This window comes from Bidens hawaiensis, unplaced genomic scaffold (assembly GCF_021521415.1).
Source record: "Bidens hawaiensis isolate Kalapana, Puna unplaced genomic scaffold, B.hawaiensis_p1.1 tig00005104_1, whole genome shotgun sequence".
NCBI classification, from domain to species: Eukaryota; Viridiplantae; Streptophyta; class Magnoliopsida; order Asterales; family Asteraceae; genus Bidens; species Bidens hawaiensis.
Window position 1 is genome coordinate 268,363 of NW_027491326.1, and position 10,377 is coordinate 278,739.

Below are 10,377 nucleotides of genomic sequence, written 5' to 3' on the forward strand. Positions count from 1 at the left end.
GTAACCTTATATGTTTAGTTATAATATATATGTGTAAATGAACTCGTTTTAGTTACATGCATATATGATTGTTCCATTTTGGTGCTTAACTGATCATTAATAAGCTTAATTTATCATTTGATTCGGTACGCCCTCCAACTGTTTGATGAAATGTCTGTATGAACTTGTTTCGGTAATCACATGTTTAATCGATTATTATTACATAATTCTTATTTAAGACTTTAAGCTACTTATTCTTTATGGTAAAACATCTCGAATAAAACAGGCTATGGTTATAGTTGTATATTTCAGTTATCGGTACTTGAATCATAACTCACTGTCATGTTAATTTTACCACATAATTATTAGTTTATGTAGTTTATAAATGATGTATTTTACTGTATAATGAGTTATATTGCATATATGTAGTTTTGAAATAATAGTGAATGTAAGTGTATATGTTTAGGTATATTACATACGTGTAACATGTTTGAACTGAACAGTGTTAAGTGTACCATTTATTATAATTGATTATGTGTATTACTTTTGTATCATGTATAAATATTAATGGTTTTATTTAATATAAGATTAGGTGATGAAGAGCATCAAACAAGGAAGGTATAAAAAAACAGAAAGAAAGAAAGAAACTGAGGTGTTGAAAAAGACATGTCAAATGAGGTGAAAGTCAAATAAGATACTTATTTAATGTATCAGTTTCTTAAATCGTTTTATTCAAAAGTTTATGTCATTATTAAAGGAAATAAAAACTAAACATTTTAGACAAGAAAGCATTTTTTGTCATATCAAAATAATATGTTTTGATATTTTACTTGACCTTCAGGTTTATACTTGGAATAGGCTTAATTCTGAACCAAACGAGGTGCTTTCTGGCCATTCAATGACTGTAAACTACGTGAGTTGGAAATCTAAGAGACTTCAAATGCTAGCATTTACGAGTGATGATCGAACGTTTAATGGCCCACAATCAGAGAAGACATGTAAATTTGTAGTAAGTCAAAATTCAAAACATGTTTTGTGTTCTATAAGTTTTCTGTTGATACACAGTATATATGGATCCATATGTTTTGACTTCCTAAATTTTAGTTCTTATGTTCATAATACAGTCATTGTTTCTATAATAGATTTGTGCAATTTAATGTGGCATCAAGAGACAAATGAAGACAAATGATGCTTATGGACCAGAAGTTAGAAGAAAAAAACAAAAGGCAACGCACCCATGAATAAAGACACTAGAGAATACCAGACTCGAATGCAATTTGTAAAGGCAGAATAATCTGAAACAATTTTTTGGATAATTACTAAGTTTGTGTATGTAGCATAAAATCTTTGTATAACTCTAAAAATAGGTTGTTGTTGCCTTTATTTTAAGCTCTTTGTTGAGATTGTCCTTGAAATTGTTGTTGTGGTAATGAAAGATCTTTTGATTGGTTAAAAAAACAAAATTTTAATTTTCTGCATATGTTTGTTTGATTATAGTTAACAAATGGTGTGCAAAATTTCATGCTTTGAAATGCGAACTCGTCCGTCTCCACGTCAGTTGTTTGCTTGTGTCAATGCAATGTCAAATAAAAGGAAGGACAGTGTGAATTTTATGTGTACTGCATATATGTAATATAGTATATTTGACGGCATGGTTTGGATAAGTTTTGGTTAAATCACTCGTATGCATTATTGTGATTGCATATATGTAGTACTAATGTCCTACATACATGTAGCACTAGTTTATGACATATATGTATTACGATTGTATCACGTATTAATAATAATTGTTTGCTTTAATTTCTAGTTAGGTGTTGATATTCAATGTTAAAATGCACATGGAAAATTTAAAAGCATATGCTACACATATGTAATACATACAAACATATAAGGCTGAATATATGTTGTGAATTGATTAATAATCATGCGTAAGGTATGATTAGACGATAAATTACTAACAATCTCGCAAACATTGTTGACCAAAATCAACTAACATCGCTGATTTTAAAAGATAGAAATACTTATACAAATACACAAAAAAATATGTCTGCACATATAGCCGACACGCGCGAAATCCGTGTATGAACAAAAATCTGATTTATCATGTGTATCAAGGTTAACCTACACATAAGTCACGTATAACACATTAAAACATATTAACATAAACTATTATAAATATTAGGGGTGTGCACATTTAGGTCCGGCCCGAAAAAACCCGAAGAACAAGCCCGAAAAAACCCGAACCCGGATCGGCCCTATTTACAAACTTATATAGTTGGTCTTTAATATCATTCAAAATCGGTTTCGGGTCGGGTTTGGGTCAGGTCCACTGAAAACCGACTAAAACCGAATAACCGATTATGAACGTTACTTGACTCAGCCATTTCATCAAACAGATGGCGTGCGCTTACAAAAAATATTGCAGAAATACATAATGAATTGAATTCATTCCCTAATTATCAAGTTCACAGTGAGATGATGAATTTAATCAACTTAAGTAAATAAAATAAGAATTTTGTAAATTAATTGTACCCGGAGGTTAATGGCGAAGAACATAAAAAAAGTACTGGTAATTTGAAGATTTGATCATGTTTGTGTGAATCATTTGAACTCACACCAAGATCAACAAAAGATCTCATCCACAGAAGGTAAACGCATATCCAATTCCAGGCTATAAACTCCAACTGTTAGCGTTAACTGATTAAAATATTGGGTTCGGTTTTTGTTCTAAGACCGGAAAACCGATTCCAGTTAAGACCGATACCGGACCTGCTTTAAAAGGTTCGGTTTTCGATTTCATTTATTTGCAATTTTTGGTTATCGGGTCGGGTAATCAGATTTGCATAGCCCTAATAAATATATTGTGAATAGAACACAAAGGAAAATAGTTACCTGTTAGGCGGTCGTAGTTATATTGCTTAGATGTGATTAATAGATATTAAATTGACATGTATTTGTTTAGAAATAGTTATTACTCAAGGAAAATACCATAATTTGTTATCTTATTGTTCAACACCATAAAATTGCAAGATATTACCAGTGTAATTTCTAGAACTTGAAGCAATATCAACATATGAGCTGGAATAGACATCCTGGTCAAATAAACCATATGTAATTTTATACTGCATATATGTAATACATAACATTATATTTCTTGTATGTAGTATATAAACATTATGGTACCTTATTGAGCAACACCAGTAAGTAGAAAGGAGCTCAATTGGGCATTCTAATCAAATAAATCATTTGTTATTTTACATTGCATATATGCCATACGTAACATTATATTACATATATGTAGTATAAGAACAAGATGTTACCTTATCGATAATCACCATTAGAGTGCAATATAATACAATTATAATTGACCGATTTTGAATTAATAAGAACAGATGAAATCAGTTTGGCATCATGATGAAACAAATTAGGGGTTTTCCATCACATAACATCAAATTCTGACCTAATATCACCTAATTATGGTATTATATGTCAAATTTGTTTATAGAACTTTTAGACGAAGCAACACCTAATCGATTAATAGTGAAACAAGTGTAAATCAGTAAAAGAAAAAAAAAACATGACTAAGGAAGATACAATCGAAACTGAAATACCTTCAATTGCCATGTTAAACGATTGAAATCCATCAGAATCGATCTTCAATAGAAATTGAGACATGAGTACGGAACATATCTTCACTAATTATGGTTCAAAATTGATGCACAGGTTAAATCAGGGTACAGGGGAGTACAGGGGAGACGTGCAGGGTACAGGGGAGATGTGAGTGCATCCCAACATATTAAATAGCAATTTTACAAAAATAACCCTCTAGTTAGGAGTTCTCTAGTTCTCTCCCTAACAAGGAGTTCTCTCTTGATCCTTTCCCTATATATATATATATATACACGTTCATACATTCTCTTAACATTTTCTATATCATTCATATATAATTGGTATATCATTCATAAAGCATTCACATATCATACACTTACCACTCAAGGTAAGTGTATTAACTAATCAAATTGAGTATGAACACAGCCCCGAAAACATAGCAAGGAAATGGGGCTAGAAACTCACCTGTAAGCGATTCTTTTCTGAATTTACGGTTATACCCTTCTTGAGCTGTTCACGGCTAACTGTGTATCAATTAACAAGAATAACTTAACTACTCCAAATTACATTAAACTTCTAAGTCATTTCCCGTTTTAAACGTTACCTTTCCTTATTAATTAATTACTTATCTTTAGATTATATATCATATAAGTCCATATCTATTGTTAAAGAATTCAAACGTATAAGTCCTTTCGGGCGTGTAAGTCTTTCCAACGTATAAGTCGTCCCCATCGTATAAGTCATACATATGCGTCCATACATATACGCCATAGCTATACATATACGGCACACATGCATACATACACGCTATATACATATACATGGTATACACATACATATACGGTGTACACATACGGTATACGCATACATATGCGTTAAAAACAATGAGTCGAGGTGAACTCGTCAGTACAGGTTACGTTTGTTTCAATATAAATAACGTTGTTAAACCTGAGCGTCAAAACCCAAAAACTAAATTCGCCATATTTACATACAAAGAATAAAAATTAAAATGACATAAATTCAGCTGGTAAAACCCGGGTGATGGCCGAAAACAAGTGTTGTTCCTGGAAATTGAGGCAGTAACTTGACGTGAATCCAGTCAGTTTCGTTTGCTTTCGTAATGGTACTTGAAATAATACAAAAAATAAAAACAAAAACAAACAACATATAAAAATTAAGGTGAACCAATGGAGACGCAAGTCGTTAAAATTGGGGTGTTGGTCCCGAGTGTTGAGGCAGAGTTTCTACGCGAATTTGTTCGGTTTTTGTCATGTTTTTTATGGTTTCGATTATGTTCGTTACGGTACCGGAATTAACACAAAAAGAAGTATAAAAATTTTGTGGACCAATGGGTGGCATTGGTAAGTAATTTCAAGTGTTGGTAAAACCTAAGCGGTATGGGGCGTTAAGTCAATCGCTCTACGAGAATCCGATCGGTTTTCGTCATTTTATATCGTAACTAAAACAAACAATTTCGTTCAGTTACATTCATTATGGTACAAAAACTAATATATTGTCACACCCCGACTTGGTTAATGCGGAAGAGTAATTCGGGAATGCAACGGATAAATCTGATATCAACCATATTATTTATAAAGAAAACTTACAACTAACTAATTTACATCATATTACATTGGTTGATACTAAGTTTACAAACTAGGCTAAAACACATAACTAGTTCTCGTGGATGCTTATTATTTATTATATAATTGTATCTATCTATGGAGATTCAACTTCACTCTTAACACTAAATACGTAAGTAAATCATTCCAACTTTAGCTCACCTGAAATGATCTAATGCATATATTCAACCCTCCATCTTCTCATACTCTCTCTCCTTGAGACGCTTTTTATTTATTGGGTTCATGGCTCCAACTTCAGTTTCAGACCATAAATTATACTCCGGCCTCCATTTAAACTTCAATTGCAATCAATATGTAATCAATTGAATTGAATTGAGCAGTTGCGTTCCAATCATCATAATATCTCATCAGTTGAATCAAGCACCTGCTTCATGTTCCGTTTCACAACTCAATCGTCGATGTCAGTTTCGACCCTCCCTTATATGTTGCTACCTCAATTGGAATTGGTTCTCACTATCATCAGATTAGGGATAAAGCTTATGTGGATCGATTTTGGAGGGGTAGTTATCAGCCTAGACTAAGTACCATGGCCAGCGTTTTCATCCTAGGTAATCTAATTCCATAATTTATCATCATCTATATTGATTGCTTTTAACAGGTCATCCCATCCATCAAACCAACAAAAGTTCTTGAGATTTTGCATCCTAGTCTCCATACAATCTATAAACATATATGTTTACGTCTTTAATTCAGACCCATTAGTGTCCTTTACATGCTTATGAGGTTGTTTATGTTGTTTTTACAGGTGGTGAAGAAGGGTGACATCATTTTATGTTGAAACCCCGCCGGTTTGACTGAGGGTATGAATTTTTTTTTCTTTTCAGCTCTTTTAAAAACCATAGCAGTTAGCAAAACATATGCTTTTCACACCTCCATATCCCATTTTAAGCAAACACATGCAAAATCAGATTTTAAAATCGTAACTGATTTGTTTATTACTGGATTTGAGCAGACTATTGAAGTGGATGGGTGATGGTGATTGCAAGATAAAGAACTCTGCAACTTTATTCGGGTCCTTGATTAGTCTCCGTTCCTCGCAAGTTCATATTGATCTGCTTATTCTTACCGAAAAAGATAAAGCAGTTAGCGATGTTCACATAGTTTTTGTTTCAGTTTAACGAATTTTATGGTTTGATGTACCTATCTAACACTGTACTGAACAATTAACTTTTGATTTATATTTTCGCTGAGATTTCTTACCTAAACTAATGTTAGGTGCGCAAGTCCGGTATCGTTTGCAGATTTGTTAGGTGCACAAGTCCGGTATTGTTGGCATTATGTTCAATCACCAGAGTTCTGTTCTTTTGTCTTTTCATGGTAAATTAAATTTCTTTTATTATTAAGTTCACACTCCTTAAAAAATTAGTAGGCTTGTACACGAGTCGAACAAACAAGACTCAACAAATGATTGAACAAGGACAGTTGAACAACAAGGTTTTCTGTTTGTGTTTGCTCGTTAAGGATATGAACATGTTCGATTATGTTCATTCATTAACATTATAAACAAACGCTTCACGATCATATATGGACAAATATAACTGAACATATATGAATGATTATAACTGAGCTAAGACCCACTAAAAGTAATGTGAAGATGATAACAAGCATAAACGAACAAAGTTAAATAAATGTAAACTAACTAACTAACATAAAGGAACAAAACGAATGGATATATACCAATTTAAATGAACGACGTCAGCTTCTTGAGCAGAATAAGCATGGTCATGAATCAAATTTCTCCAAATATTTCTGCTTTTTACGTAATTTCAGACACATTTACTTATAAACGGGTTGATTCGAGTTATGTTGATTTCTAATGGCTCAAAATGGTAAAAATATAAAACTTTTGCAGCGAATATATCGCATCTAACATGTAAAAATTGATTGTTTTGACTCACATTCAACATGTAAAAAATAGATTGTTTATAACAATATCATGTACTATCGCTGCAAAGTAGGTAACGGGTTGGGCTTAACCCTTCATGACTGGATTATGAATTTATCTTTGGTTGGGTTCGGTTTTTGTAGGGTTTTCACGATAATGTATTCGAAACCGGTTCTTGCATATACTCAAAATCAAATACACATCGAGTATGCCCAGGTTAGTTTTCTATCGGGTTTTTTGGGTACAGTCTTTAGATTAGTTTCAGGTATACATGACCTATTTGATGTTTCTTTTTATGAGATTTTATTAATGAGTGATGTGTTCAAGGAACTATGTCCCCAATAACGAAGTCGAGCACTTCCATCGACTACAAATTCTTAAACTCAGTTTCAACAGATTGAGCATGATAATTTTGTTCTTAAGTCTTACAATTATATCTTGTTTGATTGGCCAAGTATCGATAGCAACACTATAAACCTGAGTTTGCTTAGTAATATTTGATTGTGTAAAGATTTCTAGATTTCTAAATTCGAAATTCTTATTGTTTTGAGGCTACTTGCTAAAATTTTTCTCATTTAGGTGATGGCGAATATGCATACTTTGTGAAACTTATAAGGCAGGAGCTCAGCTTGTATCAACTTACGAGGGTTCAAGCTCGAGCTCGGCATGTGAATTGTTTTACCAAGATTGAGCTCGGCTTATTATATATTAATTAATTCATATATGTATTTAATTGGTTTATATATTTTGAGAAAACCATAAATGGACCTAAGTTCGTCTCGATCTCGGTCGTTGCGTAAAGTTAGTACCTAGAAGTACAAACATGATAAACGATTGTCCCATACATGGCTCGAGCTCGGGCCCGATAAATAAACGAGTATTTCAAATACTTTGTCAGTACCCAATAAATTGAATGTTATGTTAATGGTATCGTTACTCGTGGGATTATTAACAATACCCTTGTAGAGAATGTTAATAAATTCCAAAATCCATTTCGTCGTCCAGTGGCGACAACCGTATTTTGATTGGTACTGACTGGAGTCATATAAAATCCACCAACTATGTGGATGGATTAGTACTAAAAAGCTCAAATGTGAACTAATGAGTGGTAATGTTTATATGTTGAATTAAACCTTTTATATACCGTAGAAACTCTAAAAAGTAATACACTTGGTACCACCAAAATTTATTAATTAAAAGAGTTATTAATTAATTGACAAATTAATAATTAATAATTTATATATTAATATGTATTTTATTAATTTATAGTAGAATACCTAGTTTACAAACACCTTTCAAGCTTCCACTTAATTATTGTATACAATGCATGTATATCAAATGAACGACCAAATTTGAAAGAAACCTTCAATCTCCTACCTTATTATGCTTCTTGTGTTCAATGTATCACTTTATGGGCATTTGAGAACTCAGATGAAGATGGTGAAAGCACTCAAGAACTCCAGAATTTGATCAAAGAGTTGGGTTATCGCAATGCAATGGATGTCGAAGATGTTCTGACTCACCCAAAAGAAAATGTAGTTGCACAGTTGTTGACTTATGAAGAAATTATTGAAAGCGTTATTGGAATTAATAAAGATGATATCGATGATGAAAGTTCTACAATGGAGCCTCCTTCGCGAAACGAAGCTATTAAAGCGGCAATCACATTGAACAATTTCTTGTTGAGCTATGAGAAAACAACACCAGAAGTTCATACCATGCTAAGGAAAATTAGAGACGAGATTCAAGGGAAAATTGATTTCAACAAAAAATAAAAGACAATTGAGTCATTTTTCAAGAAACCTTCAATCATTCATGTAATATACTATATATAAGGAATTATTAATTTATATTTTATATGGGGTCTAAAAAAATTATCAAAAATGTATTATCTTCTAATTTTAGCGAATTATTAATTTAACACCCTATCCCCGAGTCGGGACCGGCAAAAAATATTATCTTAGCGAGTTTATTAAATAATCGAGTATTAATTTATCGAGTTTCTACTGTAGTATATAAATGTATATACATACTATGTCTGATTTAAAGGGTTTTAAAAAGGCGTATAATCTATTTTTTTGATTAATAAACCTGAACTCTGTTTGTTTATTATTAACAATCTTTGTTTTCAATCCATTTTTAGCATCATATTTTGTTCTCATTGTTTCTTAAAAAGTTTCCAACCAAAAACTTTAATATTGTATCACAAAACAACAATATACTATTTTGATAAAAACATGCATACTATGTTTGATCCATATACAACAATTCATACTTTATAATATGAACTGTTTTGCAATTTTGGCTTCATTTACCACTTACATTTTAGCATCACTGACAATCACTTGACTGTTTTGGTAAAATGAGTGGAGTCTATTAAGTTCTCTCTATATTTTTTTTATAGAAATTTTGGTTAAGATGGAGTAGTCCATTAAACTCTCAGGTCAATTAACCAACGATTCTTGATGAAGCTAGACGTTATTTTTCATGGATTTTATGGTTTGAATTTCATTTGTTTAGTTGAAATATTGATCTGAAGTTTTTCAGTTTGTTAAATATTTGCGTATGTAAATATGTAATGATAAAATTTGCAAAACATATACTCACATTTTTTTGGACATGATATGATGATGATGTGAAAATAAAAGCAGTGGCTTGGAGGGTGAAGGAAAGTATTGTTAACTTTATTCTTGAAGCTTGTTTACACAATCATTTGGCGACTCGCTTCTTATGATTATAGATCACTTTATGCTCACTTTGTTTTTCCTATAGTGAAACTAAAAGTTTAAAAGCGTAGTTTGTTAGATTTGATGACAATACAACTCATATATATAAATTGTATATACTTTTAGAAAAGGTTCATCCGATGTTGTGCTTACAGCTTCTGTCATTTGTGACGATAGAGTGTTCATCCTTATAAATTAAGTATTTATTCAACATGAAATTTTGTATGACTTAGCATGAGTTTTACCCAAACGAAGCCATGGCGTTAGGGTTATCTGTATAGATGAATTTGACAACATGAGACCGGAGGACGGGTTAGGTTAGAATATCACATTGTGGTGTGTTTGTTTTGTTTTTTTTTTAAACTTTCTTATAAATTTTATATAAAAAGTTGTAATTACGGTTGCTAAACACGAAGCTATAGAGCAACCAACAACATCAATTTCTAAAGTAAGAAACGAGTCACGTTGCAAATGTTGGCATACAAACTTGGCTATAGCAAATGCGAGTACCATAACGAACCGGACCCCTCCCGAT

General features: G+C 32.0%; 1 long non-coding RNA gene across 1 annotated transcript; it reads left to right on the forward strand.

Moving 5' to 3' along the window:
- Window positions 1-5,459: 5,459 nt before the first annotated feature.
- On the forward strand, window positions 5,460-6,534 carry LOC143628926 (uncharacterized). The gene is made up of 3 exons (XR_013152841.1): window positions 5,460-5,779; window positions 5,977-6,031; window positions 6,184-6,534. It is a non-coding gene; the product is annotated as an uncharacterized LOC143628926 (long non-coding RNA).
- The last annotated feature ends 3,843 nt before the right edge of the window (window positions 6,535-10,377 follow it).